The sequence below is a fragment of the Salvelinus namaycush genome, chromosome 5 (assembly GCF_016432855.1).
Source record: "Salvelinus namaycush isolate Seneca chromosome 5, SaNama_1.0, whole genome shotgun sequence".
In the NCBI taxonomy this organism is placed as follows: Eukaryota; Metazoa; Chordata; class Actinopteri; order Salmoniformes; family Salmonidae; genus Salvelinus; species Salvelinus namaycush.
This window is the reverse complement of record NC_052311.1, coordinates 6167696-6188089: the sequence shown is the minus strand read 5'-3', so window position 1 is coordinate 6188089 and position 20394 is coordinate 6167696. Positions and strand designations below refer to the sequence as shown.

The 20394-nt window shown below is 47.5% G+C and overlaps 1 pseudogene; it reads left to right on the top strand.

The window, feature by feature from the left end:
• Nucleotides 1–5887: 5887 nt before the first annotated feature.
• Nucleotides 5888–20394, top strand: part of LOC120046913 — a 50749-nt pseudogene continuing 36242 nt past the window's right edge.

Sequence of the window (20394 nt, the reverse complement as noted above, 5' to 3'; positions counted from 1 at the left end):
AGTTATGAGGCGATATACAAGGAGTACCAGTACCGAGTCAATGTGTGGGGGTACGAGGTAGTTATGAGGCGATATACAAGGAGTACCAGTACCGAGTCAATGTGTGGGGGTACGAGGTAGTTATGAGGCGATATACAAGGAGTACCGGTACCGAGTCAATGTGTGGGGGTACGAGGTAGTTATGAGGCGATATACAAGGAGTACCAGTACCGAGTCAATGTGTGGGGGTACGAGGTAGTTATGAGGCGATATACAAGGAGTACCGGTACCGAGTCAATGTGTGGGGGTACGAGGTAGTTATGAGGCGATATACAAGGAGTACCAGTACCGAGTCAATGTGTGGGGGTACGAGGTAGTTATGAGGCGATATACAAGGAGTACCGGTACCGAGTCAATGTGTGGGGGTACGAGGTAGTTATGAGGCGATATACAAGGAGTACCGGTACCGAGTCAATGTGTGGGGGTACGAGGTAGTTATGAGGCGATATACAAGGAGTACCAGTACCGAGTCAATGTGTGGGGGTACGAGGTAGTTATGAGGCGATATACAAGGAGTACCAGTACCGAGTCAATGTGTGGGGGTACGAGGTAGTTATGAGGCGATATACAAGGAGTACCGGTACCGAGTCAATGTGTGGGGGTACGAGGTAGTTATGAGGCGATATACAAGGAGTACCGGTACCGAGTCAATGTGTGGGGGTACGAGGTAGTTATGAGGCGATATACAAGGAGTACCGGTACCGAGTCAATGTGTGGAGGTACGAGGTAGTTATGAGGCGATATACAAGGAGTACCGGTACCGAGTCAATGTGTGGGGGTACGAGGTAGTTATGAGGCGATATACAAGGAGTACCAGTACCGAGTCAATGTGTGGGGGTACGAGGTAGTTATGAGGCGATATACAAGGAGTACCGGTACCGAGTCAATGTGTGGGGGTACGAGGTAGTTATGAGGCGATATACAAGGAGTACCGGTACCGAGTCAATGTGTGGGGGTACGAGGTAGTTATGAGGCGATATACAAGGAGTACCAGTACCGAGTCAATGTGTGGGGGTACGAGGTAGTTATGAGGCGATATACAAGGAGTACCGGTACCGAGTCAATGTGTGGGGGTACGAGGTAGTTATGAGGCGATATACAAGGAGTACCAGTACCGAGTCAATGTGTGGGGGTACGAGGTAGTTATGAGGCGATATACAAGGAGTACCAGTACCGAGTCAATGTGTGGGGGTACGAGGTAGTTATGAGGCGATATACAAGGAGTACCAGTACCGAGTCAATGTGTGGGGGTACGAGGTAGTTATGAGGCGATATACAAGGAGTACCGGTACCGAGTCAATGTGAGGAGGTACGAGGTAGTTGAGGTAACATGTACGTGTAGGTAGAGATAAAAGTGACTAGGCAATCAGGATAGATAATAAACACAGTAGCAGCAGCGTATGTGAAGAGTGTAAAAGGTAGTGTGTCTATGTGTGAGTGTGTGTGTGGCGTCAATATGCATGTGTGTGTGTGTGTGTGTGTGTGTGTGTGGTGCTCCGGTACCGCTTGCAGTGCGGTAGCAGAGAGAACAGTCTATGACTAGGGTGGTTGGAGTCTTTGAAAACTTTTAGGGTCTTCCTCTGACACCACCTGATATAGAGGTCCTGGATGGTAGAGAGCTCGGACCCAGTGATGTACTGGGCCATACACACTACCCGCTGCAGCGCCTTGCCGTCGGATGCCAAGCAGTTGCCATACCAAGCGGTGATGGAGCCAGTCAAGATGCTCTCGACGGTTCAGCTGTAGAACTTTTTGAGGATCTGAGGGCTCATGCCAAATCTTTTCAGCCTCCTGAGGTGAAAGAGGCGTTGTCGTGCCCTCTTCATAACAGTGTTGGTGTGTTTGGACCATGATAGGTCCTTAGTGATGTAGACATCTAGGAAATTGAAGCTCACGATCCGCTCCACTACAGCCCCATCGATGTGGATGGGGGCGTGCTCGGCACTCCATTTTCTGTAGTCCACGATCAACTCCTTTGTCTTGCTGACGTTGAGGGAGAGGCCTGCCTGTTTCCTAGGCCAAATCCTGATTTCGAATTGAGTTCAGTTTAGGGCCGTCCGCGACTAAAAAAAACCCATGGTTGAACAAAAGTTGTCCATTCTTTCGAAATTTTTAAACATGTATTTTCACTTATACAGACATACCCAACGTGTTTTAATAAAATCAACTATATATGCATTGAGCTTGTCTGATGCTTTAAGCGCATTGTTTGATTAAACAAGACACAAATGACTCAAGAGGGATCCAGAGATCAAGATAACCAGAAGTTTAAAAAAATGAACCTGACTCGACCATCCTCGTCCCACCTCTACTTGCTTTCGAAGATTCTGCCTCTTCTCTCCTTAGGTTGCCGGTAATACGCTACACAAGGAGTCGGCAACCTTTCCCATGTGGAATCCCAATTTATCTTACAATTTCTACCGATCTGCTTGCCAGTTATGGTTTTCAAATACACATTTTCGGGGAACAATTTAATGTAATTTATAATAACGTCTTCGTATCTCAAAATGATTTTGCCATCGCCAACTATGTACAAAATATCCTATAAAGCCAGGTAGAAAATATCCTGTTAAAAATAAATATCCTATAAATCACAATGGCTACGCATGGCCTGTCTTCAAGGAACTTGAACCATTGTATCAACTATTAACTTCGGTCTGGCCCTAGCAAACTTGCAACATTGTATAAAATATGCCAAGAGTGTGCAAAGCTGTAATCAAGGCAAAGGGTGGCTACTTTTTTTAATTTTATTATTATTATTATTTTTTTTTTTTATCCCCTTTTCTCCCCAATTTTCGTGGTATCCAATCGCTAGTAATTACTATCTTGTCTCATCGCTACAACTCCCGTACGGGCTCGGGAGAGACGAAGGTCGAAAGCCACGCGTCCTCCGAAGCACAACCCAACCAAGCCGCACTGCTTCTTAACACAGCGCGCCTCCAACCCGGAAGCCAGCCGCACCAATGTGTCGGAGGAAACACCGTGCACCTGGCCCCCTTGGTTAGCGCACACTGCGCCCGGCCCGCCACAGGAGTCGCTGGAGCGCGATGAGACAAGGATATCCCTACCGGCCAAACCCTCCCTATTCCGGACGACGCTAGGCCAATTGTGCGTCGCCCCACGGACCTCCCGGTCGCGGCCGGCTGCGACAGAGCCTGGGCGCGAACCCAGAGACTCTGGTGGCGCAGCTAGCACTGCGATGCAGTGAGGGTGGCTACTTTTTGATTTGTTTAGCACTTTTTTGGTTACTACATGATTCCATATGTGTTATTTCATAGTGTTGATGTCTTCACTATTATTCTACAATGTAGAAAATTTTAAAAATAAAGAAAAACCCTTAAATGAGTAGATGTGTCCAAACGTTTGACTGGTACTGTATGTAAACAAAAATATAAACACATGTAAAGTGTTGGTCCCATGTTTCATGTACTGAAATAAAAGATCCCAGAAATGTTCCTTATACACTCTCATATTTTCTATAAAATCGTGTGTACAATTTTGTTTACATCCCTGTTAGTGAGCATTTCTCCTTTGCCAAGATAATCCATCCATCTGACATGTGTGGCATATCAAGAAGCTGATTAAACAGCGTGATCATTACACAGGTGCACCTTATGCTGGGGACAATAAAAGGGCACTCTAAAATGTGCAGTTTTGTCACACAACACAATGCCACAGATGTCTCAAGTTTTGAGAGAGCGTGCAATTGGCATGCTGACTGCAGGAATGTCCACCAGAGCTGTTGCCAGAGAATTGGATGTTCATTTCTCAACAATAAACTGCCTCCAACATTGTTTTAGAGAATTTGGCAGTACGTCCAACCGGCCTCACAACCACAGACCACGTGTAACCACGCCAGCCCAGGACCTCCACATCCAGCTTTTTCACCTGCGGGATCATCTGAGATCAGCCACCAGGACAGCTGATGAAACTGAGGAGTATTTCTGTCTGTAATAAAGCCCTTTTGTGGAAGAAAAAACATCCTGACTAGCTGGGCCTGGCTCCCCAGTGGGTGGGCCTATACCTCCCAGGCCCATCCATGGCTGTGCCCCTGCCGATTCATGTGAAATCCATAGATTAGGGCCTAAGGAATTTATTTCAGTTGACTGATTTCCTTATATGAACTGTAACTCTTTAAAATCGTTAAAATTGTTGCATGTTGCGTTTATATTTTGGTTCGGTATTTGCTACTGCTCGACAAAAAAAGACTCTTGGTCGACCAAACAATCGACCAGTCAACTAATTGGGGTCAACCCTAGTTCAGTTTCCTTGAGATTTTTTAAAGAACAGACATGATCACATTTCCATGCAAAGGCATTGCATATAAAAGCTTACATTTGTTTTAAATTACTGGTGGATAGAATTCCGATTCCATTTTAAGACTGAACTTCTAAAAGAAAAACTAACACACAGCTGTTTAGTATCACTGTCGAATTAATCTATAGTTGACCTGTTGTCATTATCACTGTCTAATTAATCTATAGTTGACCTGTTGTCATTATCACTGTCTAATTCATCTATAGTTGACCTGTTGTCATTATCACTGTCTAATTCATCTATAGTTGACCTGTTGTCATTATCACTGTCTAATTCATCTATAGTTGACCTGTTGTCATTATCACTGTCTAATTCATCTATAGTTGACCTGTTGTCATTATCACTGTCTAATTCATCTATAGTTGACCTGTTGTCATTATCACTGTCTAATTCATCTATAGTTGACCTGTTGTCATTATCACTGTCTAATTCATCTATAGTTGACCTGTTGTCATTATCACTGTCTAATTCATCTATAGTTGACCTGTTGTCATTATCACTGCCTAATTAATCTATAGTAGATCTGTTGTCAGTATCACTGTCTAATTAATCTAGAGTTGACCTGTTGTCATTATCACTGTCTAATTCATCTATAGTTGACCTGTTGTCATTATCACTGTCTAATTCATCTATAGTTGACCTGTTGTCATTATCACTGTCTAATTAAGCTTTTGTAGACCTTTAGTAGACCTATATGTGCCTCTTGGCCTTCCTCCGAGCATTTTAGATATCACTGACTTATTCCCACGCACCTGCTACAAGCAGACTCCGATGTGTGGGTGCTTTTCCTATGAAGAATGACGCATTATGAAACCCAGAGCCTATGGGGATCCAGAGCTCAGTTTCGTACTGTGACTGGAGTGTGCTGGAGTGTGGCTGTGTTAATTCTCTCATCTTTGAGTCGGAAAGAGGCAGGACTTGCAACTTTTTAGACTCAAGAGCACTGTGCTAGAAAACAGTGGTGACCTAATCACTTACTGTGGTCATTGTTTCCACTTTCACTTTGTACAGTAGACATGTGGACAAAGTACAGACACAGAGACCCTCAACAAGGGGGGCTATATTTGGGGACTTTTCTGAAATGTATTCTCATACAATAAAAAGTCAAATTGAAACATTTTCAAGGTAACACTTGTAAATGCATTAAGTAATTTTCTATTATTATTATAGGCTATATTCTATTCTAAACAATTTATTTAACAAGCTCTTAACCATATGAATGAGTCAACAGGAGGCTATATATGAAACTGCCTTAAACTTCAACAAAAGTATTCCCTTTCCTTGCATCATAGAGTAGAGTTCCATTAAAATAAGGGTGAGAAGCCTACCCGAGACATATCATCGTCATTAGAAGACGAGGGGATTCCATTCCATAACGATCCCATCAATTCCATGAAGTTGACATTTCAGTGATGGTGTTTAGGGGTTGGTTACAGCTGATCTCTCTACTGCCGGGTCTATGTAGGCTAGGACTAGTAGGAGCCTGTCTGCCTGCGCTGCGCTTGTAGATCAGATCTGTGGTTTAGGGTTTTCGCATTGTATTGGTAGGAGGAGCCGCTTTCCTGTGATTGTCTGCCTCTTCTCTCTCTCTCTCTCTCTCACGTTTTTCTAAAGTTAAATATACAAGCCTGTGAGCTTTCACGGACGGTGAGTGAACGCGCAGTCAGGGAGGTTCTCCGTTGCTTGCGTCGAGAGCGAGCGGGAACAGAACTGAACGGAGCAACGATGTTTGTGTCACATAACCGGGGCTCTTCCTCTTCTGTTCGATCCAAGTGATTCTTAACTTCGTTTTCGACTGTTTCAAGATGACAGAAGAAAATAATGTTGGCCATATAAAGCTGGTAGGTGCCTCTAACCCCTCCCATCGCGCTGTCTCAGTGAGTGTTTGGTTGGTTTTATGTTTATTCTGCAGTGCTTGGTGGGGAAACGGGAGTATGAGAATTGAACTGGGAGGAGAAAGTAGTCTACTTGAGCTATTATTGGGAAATCACGGGCGCATAACCTTCTCCTATTTGGGTTAGTCTTTCGCTTTGTGAGAGAGAGGATCTGCATCAGTGGAAAGAGTTGAGAGTGAATCAGAATGAATAGGCTATGTCAGAGGTATGCTGGCTGTTATTGAAATAATCGTAACCGGAATACATTATAACTTTTAATAGACCGATCGGGATATTGCTTTCTCATATTGTGTTATATTATATTGTTCAAATATGTTCTAAAGTTCCGCTGGATCCAGTGTTTGTTTTGGCAAATCGAAGCATTGTGTTTATCGGTTGTTGTTCTGGCTGCGGTTGGTTTTGAGCCATAGACTATGAAAGGAAACAAACAACATCCCTATTGCACGTGTGTATGCTATGTGGGCTAATGATTTGTGTCATTACGCATAGACGGACTGTCATTTGATTTATGGATAACCGCTGTCAATCCAATGATCAATAGAATATGATGAGTCAATAGCTAGCTGTTGTCATCCCGTGCCTTTTGGAATGTGTGGTTTGTCATGATGTGCCATTTAGTGGACAATAGCCCTGTTGTCTGACTCTGAAGCGTAGGCTACTTTTAGCCCAAAGGCCAGCAGCTGGCAATATTGAGTCGTTTTCATAGTACCGTCCAAACGCATGGTATGCAGCCAGCAATAGGCTACATTCGTATCCCTCATGGACCAGTTCGTACTTAAATCCTTCTCCATTCAAACTGCGTAGGCATCAATTTCCTCCTTAACTTTATTTAATGGCTAGAAGGCGGGAAAAAAACACAATTTTCCACCACGATGCTAGTGGCTAAATGCTAATCACAGGATGTTGTGGTTGCCTTCAGCCAGTCTGTTTTTTCCACCCCTAACCTGTATGACATTAGCGGAAACCAATACTATTCTCAGGGCGGGTCTGCCTGTTTTGACTAGCAGAAGTTACTTTTCGTAGCAGGTTAGGAGAATTTACGCAGCAGATTAGAATAATTAAAGTGTCAGGTTAGGCGAATTAGGTTAAGAAAATGGTTAGGGTTTGCAAAAATTCTCCTCTACTCGATTTAAACATATCTAGCTAAAACCAGGTCTGCCCTGAGAACAGTCCTGGTTTCCACTAATGCGATGCTGCTAAAATAAACATACAGTAAAAGAAACGGAACCCCTGATCTGATAGTTTCAACCTGATTGGCTGAACATGATAAACAACATCCGGGATTTGCATTTAGTCACTAGCATGGTGGTGGAAAATGCTGTCTCATAAGGAAAATACGCATATTTCCCTCAAATGTTCCCCCTTCTCGTAATTAAATAAAGTTGAAGAGTAAATCGAAGCCTATGCAACCTGAATGGAGAATGGTTTAGGTATGAACCAGTCCACGAGGGATACGAATGTATTGCCGGCAGTATACAATGCGTTTGGACGGTAAGATGAACATGACTCAATATCGCCGTCTGCCTGCCTTTGGGCTAGGGGCTAGGCTACAGTTTGGAGACTTGTATTTTGCATTCCTGAAGATGTAAATCAAAGCATAATATGTCTGATGTTCCTAAAATATTTATGTTTATTTACAACATTTTGATAAGCAATCGAGCTCAATAAGGTTTGACTTTGAAAGTCAAAACTCATACAGTCAGCAGAGCAAGTCCTGTAATACATCTGTGGCTGTCACGTTCTGACCTTAGTTCCTTTGTTTTGTCTTTTGTTTTAGTATGGTCAGGGCGTGAGTTGGGTGGGTTGTCTATGTTAGTTTTTCTATGATTTTCCATTTCTGTGTTTGGCCTGATATGGTTCTCAATCAGAGGCAGCTGTCAATCGTTGTCCCTGATTGGGAACCATATTTAGGTAGCCTGTTTTCAGTCTTTGTGTGTCTGCACCAGATAGAACTGTTTTGGTTTTCACTTTGTTGTTTTGTAATTTGAAGTGTTCAGTTTTGGATTATTATTAAATAAGATGAACACTAACCACGCTGTGCATTGGTCCGATCCTTCAAACTTTCCTCCTCAGATGAGGAGGAGGACAGCCGTTACAGTGGCGAGAAAACGGTCAGAGTCCCGCTGCTCAGTGTTCAAGTTCTCTTCCCTGTCAGTGGCAGTGGCACCACGCTCATGTCGATTTTGAATTTGACTTATCGATCTAATTCTCTCACGTCAATTTATCATGCTTTATATGGGCTCAACAGTATAATAATAATAATAATAAGATTGACCGTTGTAATTGTTTTTAATGTGTTGTGCTGCGTGTACTGACTGGCCCCTTCCCAAAAGAGATTTCTAACTTCAAGGGTCTTTTCCTGGTTAAAGAAAAATACTATTTATCTGGACAATGTTGTGAGGTTGAAATACCTTTATGGGTATTTGAGTAGAAGATCACATTAGCAGCTCTCATGATTTGATACATATCTGGAGGATTGACATCATACTGCATCTGCTACAGTATAATCTGTCAAAACATACAGCTTTTAAAACATACTGTTTAATTCAATACAAATAATGAAATGTCCCGTGGTTATAACCACTTATGTTTTCTTGCTTCTTCAAAAGGTCGTTTTAACCTGGCCTTTAAAATATATATATATTTATTTAACTAGGCAAGTCAGTTATTTACAATGTTATTTACAATGTTATTTACAATGACGGCCTAGGAACAGTGGGTTAACTGCCTTGTTCAGGGGTAGAACGACAGATTTTTTTTACCTTGTCAGCTCGGGATTTGATTTAGCAACCTTTCGGTTACTGGCCCAACGCTCTAACCACTAGGCTACCTGCCGCCCCATCTTGGCCTTATATCCTGGCCTTTATCCTGGCCTTTTGTCCTGGCCTTTTATCCTGGCCTAATATCCTGGCCTTTATTCCTGGCCCATTTACTGCAGCCTGTTGCACCAGAGCACGGTTAAGATCAATTGCTGTTTTACTACAACTGAACAGGTCATACAGTATTTCTAGATTGAATGTATCATTATATCTCTTCTCTCAGTATTGTCTGAGAGAGAACAACTAACCGAATTCAGTAGCTTCACCAGCCAATCAGTGTATTTCTAATGAAGAAGCAGCGTACTGTACTGTGGAGTGGATTAGGTTAGGTTGCCCTGGCTCCAGCCCTACTGTGGTTTGTACTGTGGATTAGGTTAGTTTGCCCTGTCCCCAGCCCTACTGTGGACTGTACTGTGGATTAGGTTAGGATGCCCTGGCTCCAGCCCTACTGTGGACTGTACTGTGGATTAGGTTAGGGTGCCCTGGCTCCAGCCCTACTGTGGACTGTACTGTGGATTAGGTTAGGATGCCCTGGCTCCAGCCCTACTGTGGACTGTACTGTGGATTAGGTTAGGTTGCCCTGGCTCCAGCCCTACTGTGGACTGTACTGTGGATTAGGTTAGGTTGCCATGGCTCCAGCCCTACTGTGGACTGTACTGTGGATTAGGTTAGGATGCCCTGGCTCCAGCCCTACTGTGGACTGTACTGTGGATTAGGTTAGGTTGCCCTGGCTCCAGCCCTACTGTGGACTGTACTGTGGATTAGGTTAGGGTGCCCTGGCTCCAGCCCTACTGTGGACTGTACTGTGGATTAGGTTAGGTTGCCCTGGCTCCAGCCCTACTGTGGACTGTACTGTGGATTAGGTAAGGGTGCCCTGGCTCCAGCCCTACTGTGGACTGTACTGTGGATTAGGTTAGGATGCCCTGGCTCCAGCCCTACTGTGGACTGTACTGTGGATTAGGTTAGGATGCCCTGGCTCCAGCCCTACTGTGGACTGTACTGTGGATTAGGTTAGGGTGCCCTGGCTCCAGCCCTACTGTGGACTGTACTGTGGATTAGGTTAGGGTGCCCTGGCTCCAGCCCTACTGTGGACTGTACTGTGGATTAGGTTAGGATGCCCTGGCTCCAGCCCTACTGTGGACTGTACTGTGGATTAGGTTAGGTTGCCCTGTCTCCAGTCCTACTGTGGACTGTACTGTGGATTAGGTTAGGTTGCCCTGGCTCCAGCTCTACTGTGGACTGTACTGTGGATTAGGTTAGGGTGCCCTGTCTACAGCCCTACTGTGGACTGTACTGTGGATTAGGTTAGGGTGCCCTGGCTCCAGCCCTACTGTGGACTGTACTGTGGATTAGGTTAGGGTGCCCTGTCTCCAGCCCTACTGTGGACTGTACTGTGGATTAGGTTAGGTTGCCCTGTCTCCAGCCCTACTGTGGACTGTACTGTGGATTAGGTTAGGGTGCTCTGGCTCCAGCCCTACTGTGGACTGTACTGTGGATTAGGTTAGGGTGCCCTGTCTCCAGCCCTACTGTGGACTGTACTGTGGATTAGGTTAGGGTGCCCTGGCTCCAGCCCTACTGTGGACTGTACTGTGGATTAGGTTAGGGTGCTCTGGCTCCAGCCCTACTGTGGACTGTACTGTGGATTAGGTTAGGATGCCCTGGCTCCAGCTCTACTGTGGACTGTACTGTGGATTAGGTTAGGTTGCCCTGTCTCCAGCCCTACTGTGGACTGTACTGTGGATTAGGTTAGGGTGCCCTGTCTCCAGCCCTACTGTGGACTGTACTGTGGATTAGGTTAGGGTGCCCTGTCTCCAGCCCTACTGTGGACTGTACTGTGGATTAGGTTAGGGTGCTCTGGCTCCAGCCCTGCTACAGCTGTGCAGGCTATTACTGTAGCTCCCCTTATCTCTCTCCTAACATTACATGACAACCCTCTTTAGCTCAGTTTCACATCAGCCAAATCAGACTTCTCGTTCATATTTCAAACCCTAACAAACAAGCTCAAACAAAAAGAAGTAGACATGAATAGCTTGTTATAAAACGTTCCCGTTTTTGAGTTGACCGTACAGTAGATTCCTCCGGACTGTTTTTACATCCCAAGTGCTATCCTATTCCCTCTACTGTATAGAACCCTATAGGCTCTGGTCATAGGTAGTGCACTATGCAGGGAATAGGTAGCCATTAGGGCCACAGCATGTGTTTTGTCTGCTCTCTCTGTACCCAGTAGGGGGTTAAAGTGGGAGATGGACTGCTACTGTAACAGGCAGAAAACAGTGTGTGGTCTGTCCCTGTTTGGCTTCAATATTGCCCTGTTATTGTTGTTGGGGCTGTTATATAAACACTTCCTGGGGACAGTCAGGGGAGTTGGATGGATCAACCGGTACGTTAAAAGTGTTCTATTGTTGTTTAACCGCTGTGTGTTGACCCTTGAGATACAGTGCACTGTATAGGGAATAGGGTGCCTACAGTGCACTATATAGGGAATAGGGTGCCTACAGTGCACTGTATAGGGAATAGGGTGACATAGGGCTCTGGTCAAAAGTAGTCATCCATAGAGACTGTAGTCACAGCAGAATGGGACTCTGGCCCCATCCCACCTATAGAGACTGTAGAGGTGTTAGTCACAGCAGAATGGGACTCTGGCCCCATCCCACCTATAGAGACTGTAGACGTGTTAGTCACAGCAGAATGGGACTCTGGCCCCATCCCACCTATAGAGACTGTAGACGTGTTAGTCCCAGCAGAATGGGACTCTGGCCCCATCCCACCTATAGAGACTGTAGACGTGTTAGTCCCAGCAGAATGGGACTCTGGCCCCATCCCACCTATAGAGACTGTAGAGGTGTTAGTCCCAGCAGCATGGGACTCTGGCCCCATCCCACCTATAGAGACTGTAGACGTGTTAGTCACAGCAGAATGGGACTCTGGCCCCATCCCACCTATAGAGACTGTAGACGTGTTAGTCCCAGCAGAATGGGACTCTGGCCCCATCCCACCTATAGAGACTGTAGACGTGTTAGTCCCAGCAGAATGGGACTCTGGCCCCATCCCACCTATAGAGACTGTAGAGGTGTTAGTCCCAGCAGCATGGGACTCTGGCCCCATCCCACCTATAGAGACTGTAGACGTGTTAGTCCCAGCAGAATGGGACTCTGGCCCCATCCCACCTATAGAGACTGTAGACGTGTTAGTCCCAGCAGCATGGGACTCTGGCCCCATCCCACCTATAGAGACTGTAGACGTGTTAGTCCCAGCAGAATGGGACTCTGGCCCCATCCCACCTATAGAGACTGTAGACGTGTTAGTCACAGCAGAATGGGACTCTGGCCCCATCCCACCTATAGAGACTGTAGACGTGTTAGTCCCAGCAGCATGGGACTCTGGCCCCATCCCACCTATAGAGACTGTAGACGTGTTAGTCACAGCAGAATGGGACTCTGGCCCCATCCCACCTATAGAGACTGTAGACGTGTTAGTCCCAGCAGCATGGGACTCTGGCCCCATCCCACCTATAGAGACTGTAGACGTGTTAGTCCCAGCAGAATGGGACTCTGGCCCCATCCCACCTATAGAGACTGTAGACGTGTTAGTCACAGCAGAATGGGACTCTGGCCCCATCCCACCTATAGAGACTGTAGACGTGTTAGTCACAGCAGAATGGGACTCTGGCCCCATCCCACCTATAGAGACTGTAGACGTGTTAGTCCCAGCAGAATGGGACTCTGGCCCCATCCCACCTATAGAGACTGTAGACGTGTTAGTCCCAGCAGAATGGGACTCTGGCCCCATCCCACCTATAGAGACTGTAGAGGTGTTAGTCACAGCAGAATGGGACTCTGGCCCCATCCCACCTATAGAGACTGTAGACGTGTTAGTCCCAGCAGAATGGGACTCTGGCCCCATCCCACCTATAGAGACTGTAGACGTGTTAGTCACAGCAGAATGGGACTCTGGCCCCATCCCACCTATAGAGACTGTAGAGGTGTTAGTCCCAGCAGAATGGGACTCTGGCCCCATCTCACCTATAGAGACTGTAGAGGTGTTAGTCCCAGCAGAATGGGACTCTGGCCCCATCCCACCTATAGAGACTGTAGACGTGTTAGTCACAGCAGAATGGGACTCTGGCCCCATCCCACCTATAGAGACTGTAGAGGTGTTAGTCACAGCAGAATGGGACTCTGGCCCCATCCCACCTATAGAGACTGTAGAGGTGTTAGTCACAGCAGAATGGGACTCTGGCCCCATCCCACCTATAGAGACTGTAGACGTGTTAGTCACAGCAGAATGGGACTCTGGCCCCATCCCACCTATAGAGACTGTAGACGTGTTAGTCACAGCAGAATGGGACTCTGGCCCCATCCCACCTATAGAGACTGTAGAGGTGTTAGTCACAGCAGAATGGGACTCTGGCCCCATCCCACCTATAGAGACTGTAGAGGTGTTAGTCACAGCAGAATGGGACTCTGGCCCCATCCCACCTATAGAGACTGTAGACGTGTTAGTCACAGCAGAATGGGACTCTGGCCCCATCCCACCTATAGAGACTGTAGACGTGTTAGTCACAGCAGAATGGGACTCTGGCCCCATCCCACCTATAGAGACTGTAGACGTGTTAGTCACAGCAGAATGGGACTCTGGCCCCATCCCACCTATAGAGACTGTAGACGTGTTAGTCACAGCAGAATGGGACTCTGGCCCCATCCCACCTATAGAGACTGTAGACGTGTTAGTCACAGCAGAATGGGACTCTGGCCCCATCCCACCTATAGAGACTGTAGACGTGTTAGTCCCAGCAGAATGGGACTCTGGCCCCATCCCACCTATAGAGACTGTAGAGGTGTTAGTCCCAGCAGCATGGGACTCTGGCCCCATCCCACCTATAGAGACTGTAGACGTGTTAGTCACAGCAGAATGGGACTCTGGCCCCATCCCACCTATAGAGACTGTAGACGTGTTAGTCCCAGCAGAATGGGACTCTGGCCCCATCCCACCTATAGAGACTGTAGACGTGTTAGTCCCAGCAGAATGGGACTCTGGCCCCATCCCACCTATAGAGACTGTAGAGGTGTTAGTCCCAGCAGCATGGGACTCTGGCCCCATCCCACCTATAGAGACTGTAGACGTGTTAGTCCCAGCAGAATGGGACTCTGGCCCCATCCCACCTATAGAGACTGTAGACGTGTTAGTCCCAGCAGCATGGGACTCTGGCCCCATCCCACCTATAGAGACTGTAGACGTGTTAGTCCCAGCAGAATGGGACTCTGGCCCCATCCCACCTATAGAGACTGTAGACGTGTTAGTCACAGCAGAATGGGACTCTGGCCCCATCCCACCTATAGAGACTGTAGACGTGTTAGTCCCAGCAGCATGGGACTCTGGCCCCATCCCACCTATAGAGACTGTAGACGTGTTAGTCACAGCAGAATGGGACTCTGGCCCCATCCCACCTATAGAGACTGTAGACGTGTTAGTCCCAGCAGCATGGGACTCTGGCCCCATCCCACCTATAGAGACTGTAGACGTGTTAGTCCCAGCAGAATGGGACTCTGGCCCCATCCCACCTATAGAGACTGTAGACGTGTTAGTCACAGCAGAATGGGACTCTGGCCCCATCCCACCTATAGAGACTGTAGACGTGTTAGTCACAGCAGAATGGGACTCTGGCCCCATCCCACCTATAGAGACTGTAGACGTGTTAGTCCCAGCAGAATGGGACTCTGGCCCCATCCCACCTATAGAGACTGTAGACGTGTTAGTCCCAGCAGAATGGGACTCTGGCCCCATCCCACCTATAGAGACTGTAGAGGTGTTAGTCACAGCAGAATGGGACTCTGGCCCCATCCCACCTATAGAGACTGTAGACGTGTTAGTCCCAGCAGAATGGGACTCTGGCCCCATCCCACCTATAGAGACTGTAGACGTGTTAGTCACAGCAGAATGGGACTCTGGCCCCATCCCACCTATAGAGACTGTAGAGGTGTTAGTCCCAGCAGAATGGGACTCTGGCCCCATCTCACCTATAGAGACTGTAGAGGTGTTAGTCCCAGCAGAATGGGACTCTGGCCCCATCCCACCTATAGAGACTGTAGACGTGTTAGTCACAGCAGAATGGGACTCTGGCCCCATCCCACCTATAGAGACTGTAGAGGTGTTAGTCACAGCAGAATGGGACTCTGGCCCCATCCCACCTATAGAGACTGTAGAGGTGTTAGTCACAGCAGAATGGGACTCTGGCCCCATCCCACCTATAGAGACTGTAGACGTGTTAGTCACAGCAGAATGGGACTCTGGCCCCATCCCACCTATAGAGACTGTAGACGTGTTAGTCACAGCAGAATGGGACTCTGGCCCCATCCCACCTATAGAGACTGTAGAGGTGTTAGTCACAGCAGAATGGGACTCTGGCCCCATCCCACCTATAGAGACTGTAGAGGTGTTAGTCACAGCAGAATGGGACTCTGGCCCCATCCCACCTATAGAGACTGTAGACGTGTTAGTCACAGCAGAATGGGACTCTGGCCCCATCCCACCTATAGAGACTGTAGACGTGTTAGTCACAGCAGAATGGGACTCTGGCCCCATCCCACCTATAGAGACTGTAGACGTGTTAGTCACAGCAGAATGGGACTCTGGCCCCATCCCACCTATAGAGACTGTAGACGTGTTAGTCACAGCAGAATGGGACTCTGGCCCCATCCCACCTATAGAGACTGTAGACGTGTTAGTCACAGCAGAATGGGACTCTGGCCCCATCCCACCTATAGAGACTGTAGACGTGTTAGTCACAGCAGAATGGGACTCTGGCCCCATCTCACCTATAGAGACTGTAGACGTGTTAGTCACAGCAGAATGGGACTCTGGCCCCATCCCACCTATAGAGACTGTAGATGTGTTAGTCACAGCAGAATGGGACTCTGGCCCCATCCCACCTATAGAGACTGTAGAGGTGTTAGTCCCAGCAGCATGGGACTCTGGCCCCATCCCACCTATGGAGACTGTAGAGGTGTTAGTCACAGCAGAATGGGACTCTGGCCCCATCCCACCCATCGCTGCTTCTACTGTTGAGTTCTAAACTCCAGCGATTCTAGTATTTCTTCAGTTTAACAGTTCAGATAAATAATTTAGCCAGATGGTCTGCATTGTGTATAATGACAACATCATGTTCAGAACTGAGTGGTAGCTAGGCTATATAGTGTGTTAAATGAAGCAAGTAAAACTCCTCTGTATAGGACAAACGTTACGTCTGGGACGAGCAATTCTATTTAAATGCACTGTTGGTCTCAATATCAATGCTGTTATTCATTGTTATATGGTAGAGCGAGCAGTGCTTAGTTTGAGCATGATCCTGCTGGGAATAGCCCACGGCACCTCTCCGTTTTGGACTGTTTCGTTCCGTATCCTATCTGTCGGGATCCGGTACTTTTTTTCTATGTAAAAATGATAAATAAATAGCAATCAAAGTTAATTTGAGTTGCCTCTTTGTTAATTCTCCTGCCTTCCCCCCTCCAATATAAAAACAAACTTGTTAAAAAGTTGATTTTTAGTCCCGGCATAATATTCTAAGAGTTGATTCGGGTTGGGCCCCGGCCCTTATGGTTTAGCGCAACATTGTAACCTGTGTTTTCGACCAATGCAAGCGTGCCTGTATCTCTCACAGAACTAGAATGTGTATTCTCTCTGCTCTGATAGACATGAGCCTGCAACTCTCATCTCTCCAGCGTTGCATTTCATCATTTATTTCCTTATAGAATCAAAAGGTTCTGGAGGAGCCTGCAGCACCCCTGATAAATTGAAATGAGAATTACTGCTGACTATTCAGAAATCAATTTTAAATAATTCAGAATAGCCTACAACACCATTAGACAGCCTGTAATTTAGCCACGGAGAATCAATAGCTTCTTTTTAAATAAATAGCCTCCAGTCAGGAACGCACTGAAAAATAGAATTGTGGGAAAAGGCAGGTTGGAAAGCAAATGGCTGCTGCTGAAAGGAGAAAACTCATCTTTCTGCTGTAGGCTACAGCAACATTAGATCAACTACCAAATATTGTTTTACAAAGTAAAACAAGACGAAGATAGGCTTTTGGCACGAACGTACCGGCCATAAACAACGAGTGAGCCGGGTATCATTGGGCCGAGTCAGTAAAACTGGAAACAATTTTTAGGACTGTCATTTCCTCCTCATATTGTAGCCTCCAATGTCTCCACACACCTAGGACTGGGCTATTGATGGATTCAAGACAAGCTCGTTTTTATTGATCTCTGTGTAAAAGTAGCCTGTCATTTCAGTCATTTGTGCAGTATTAAAGATTCTGCCAAAGTCTCCAGTCATGTAAAATTGCATGAAATGTGTTTTATAAAAGGCTAAATTTGCTACTAAAGCTACTAAAAATGTTCCCCCATGTGTGCAACTTCTGTAAGTGGCTCTACTCTGGGGCGGCAGGTAGCCTAGTGGTTAGAGGCAGGTAGCCTAGTGGTTAGAGGCAGGTAGCCTAGTGGTTAGAGGCGGCAGGTAGCCTAGTGGTTAGAGGCGGCAGGTAGCCTAGTGGTTAGAGGAGGCAGGTAGCCTAGTGGTTAGAGGAGGCAGGTAGCCTAGTGGTTAGAGGAGGCAGGTAGCCTAGTGGTTAGAGGAGGCAGGTAGCCTAGTGGTTAGAGGAGGCAGGTAGCCTAGTGGTTAGAGGAGGCAGGTAGCCTAGTGGTTAGAGGAGGCAGGTAGCCTAGTGGTTAGAGGAGAGGCAGGTAGCCTAGTGGTTAGAGGAGAGGCAGGTAGCCTAGTGGTTAGAGGAGAGGCAGGTAGCCTAGTGGTTAGAGGAGAGGCAGGTAGCCTAGTGGTTAGAGGAGAGGCAGGTAGCCTAGTGGTTAGAGGAGAGGCAGGTAGCCTAGTGGTTAGAGGAGGCAGGTAGCCTAGTGGTTAGAGGAGGCAGGTAGCCTAGTGGTTAGAGGAGGCAGGTAGCCTAGTGGTTAGAGGAGGCAGGTAGCCTAGTGGTTAGAGGAGAGGCAGGTAGCCTAGTGGTTAGAGGAGAGGCAGGTAGCCTAGTGGTTAGAGGAGAGGCAGGTAGCCTAGTGGTTAGAGGAGAGGCAGGTAGCCTAGTGGTTAGAGGAGAGGCAGGTAGCCTAGTGGTTAGAGGAGAGGCAGGTAGCCTAGTGGTTAGAGGAGAGGCAGGTAGCCTAGTGGTTAGAGGAGAGGCAGGTAGCCTAGTGGTTAGAGGAGAGGCAGGTAGCCTAGTGGTTAGAGGAGAGGCAGGTAGCCTAGTGGTTAGAGGAGAGGCAGGTAGCCTAGTGGTTAGAGGAGAGGCAGGTAGCCTAGTGGTTAGAGGAGAGGCAGGTAGCCTAGTGGTTAGAGGAGAGGCAGGTAGCCTAGTGGTTAGAGGAGAGGCAGGTAGCCTAGTGGTTAGAGGAGAGGCAGGTAGCCTAGTGGTTAGAGGAGGCAGGTAGCCTAGTGGTTAGAGGAGAGGTAGGTAGCCTAGTGGTTAGAGGCTGTTAGCCTAGTGGTTAGAGTGTTGGGCCAGTAATTGAAAGGTTACTAGATTGAATCCCCCAGCTGACAAGGTAAAAATCTGTCGTTCTGCCTCTGAACAAGGCAGTTAACCCACTGTTCCTAGGCCGTCATTTTAAATAAGAACGTGTTCTTAACTGACTTGCCTGGTTAAATAAATAAAACATTTTAAAACACTCTACTGCTCTATGCCACTACACAAATGTGATGATATGATTTATTATAAAGGTGAATTTAAAACAAAACAAAGTGTGTGTTCCTGTACCTCAGAGTCACCCCCACCCTCCCTCTCATCTCACTTTTTGTCCCTGCACCTTCCGATTTACACCTGAAGCACTGAGCATGAATAAACCCCCCCCCCCAGATGGAGTATTCCAGCTGTTAAATGAGTTTGTTGATAGTACTCTGTACAGTTTCTATCAGGTCTGGACAATATTTTTGTCCATTTAGGGGACGTCTTTTGTCCCAAGAACACACCCAGTGGCAAACGTTCCATGTGGTCTATTTTAAATGAAGAGACTAATATGTTGTTGACAGTCTCGCTCTACAGTTCCTCTACAATACTCTCCTCATCCCTCCCCCTCCTTCGTGTTGTCTCTTGCCATGCTGTAACAACGGAGCACCATCCACAATATGTTATTGAGTCACAGTCACGCTGTCGAGACAAGGCCTTTAGTTGAACGGTAGCAGCAGCAACAGTTGCTGTGACTGCAATCGGTTCTCTACATGCTGTAGCTTACATGTAGGTGTGTAGTAGCCTACAATACAAGCCGTGTTTGAAGACTCTCTGAGCTTGGCCACGTGTATTGTAAATTAACTTTGTAAATGAACTTTGCAAACAATATGCATTCAAGTGTGACACTTGTAGAGGAGCACAGATCATGAATGGGGGATGTGACAGAACTCTGTCTCTGCCAATCGACTTGGAGCACGCTGCCAAGTGGAGTGGCATAATGTGGCCTCAGGATGCTTTCACACTCTCTCCCTCCGCCAGCTGCTCTCCCTCCCTCCGCCAGCTGCTCTCTCTCCCTCCCCAAGCTGCTCTCTCTCCCTTCCCCAAGCTGCTCTCTCTCCCTCCCCAAGCTGCTCTCTCTCCCTCCCCAAGCTGCTCTCTCTCCCTCCCCAAGCTGCTCTCTCTCCCTCCCCAAGCTGCTCTCTCTCCTTCCCCAAGCTGCTCTCTCCCCCTCCCCAAGCTGCTCTCTCTCCCTCCCCCAAGCTGCTCTCTCTCCTTCCCCAAGCTGCTCTCTCTCCCTCCCCAAGCTGCTCTCTCTCCCTCCCCAAGCTGCTCTCTCCCTCCCCAAGCTGCTCTCTCCCTCCCCAAGCTGCTCTCTCTCCCTCCCCAAGCTGCTCTCTCTCCCTCTCCAAGCTGCTCTCTCCCCTTCCCCAAGCTGCTCTCTCTCCCTCCCCAAGCTGCTCTCTCTCCCTCCCCAAGCTGCTCTCTCTCCTTCCCCAAGCTGCTCTCTCCCCCTCCCCAAGCTGCTCTCTCTCCCTCCCCCAAGCTGCTCTCTCTCCCTCTCCAAGCTGCTCTCTCTCCCTCTCCAAGCTGCTCTTTCCCCCTCCCCAAGCTGCTCTCTCTCCCTCCCCAAGCTGCTCTCTCTCCCTCCCCAAGCTGCTCTCTCCCCCTCCCCAAGCTGCTCTCTCTCCCTCTCTCTTGGTTGTGTCCCAAATGGCCTATTCCCTATGTAGCGCACTCTATAAGGAATAGGGTGCAATTTGGGACGCATGTTCCCTCTCCGAGCTTCTCTCTCCCACCCTGGGCCATGCCTTGTCCAGGGTCAGGCAGTAGAGTGGCAAACCCTGTTCACACATGTCACTAAGTGTTTCATCTG